The following is a 715-nucleotide window of genomic DNA, read 5'->3' on the forward strand; positions in this document are numbered from 1 at the left end:
GTTCATAGTACAATATTTGAATTATATGGTTCAGGGTCTAAGAGTCCGAAGTTAAATTCAACAAATATCGTACGCAGGTAACACAGGCAGACAAACACGGCGGAAACGTATTGTGTTGGTGCGTAAAGGTCCGTCATAATTTTTTTATTTTTTCAAATATAAAATTTGACTTACAAATTAAGCAACAACAACACACTGTGATGTTCTGTATGAAGTCTCTGCTAAACATTCTGCAATACATACCCTACAAACCTTGCTATATAATTTAGTATTAATTTAGTATATCATTTTTGTTAAACTGACCAGAAAAAATAAATATTTTTTTTTTTGCTGCAAGCTTTACTACTACTACTACCGATCTTACCATAGCATCCCTGTCCAGCATGCAGCAAATGTAACTGTTGTTGTTGTTGTTGAACGCATCATCTTACAAGCCATAACCCGAGATTCAGTTTCACCAGGTTTGGTAGTTTCATAATAACATCGATGCCTTTCGAAGAGAGCTGCGTGCAACCATACAAATCGATCGTCTTCAAGTTGTTCAATTCTTCGGCTAACGTTTGCAGTCCCTTATCGGTGACCCGACTGCATTGTCCAATGTTGAGATTCTCTAGCTCATGTAATGACTTTGCTAATTTGGTCATGCCCTGATCTGTGATTTGACATTGATTCAGGCTCAACGAACGTAGATGATATAGACCCTGCGCTATATGAT

Source organism: Teleopsis dalmanni, chromosome 2 (genome assembly GCF_002237135.1).
Source record: "Teleopsis dalmanni isolate 2A chromosome 2, ASM223713v2, whole genome shotgun sequence".
Lineage (NCBI taxonomy): Eukaryota > Metazoa > Arthropoda > Insecta > Diptera > Diopsidae > Teleopsis > Teleopsis dalmanni.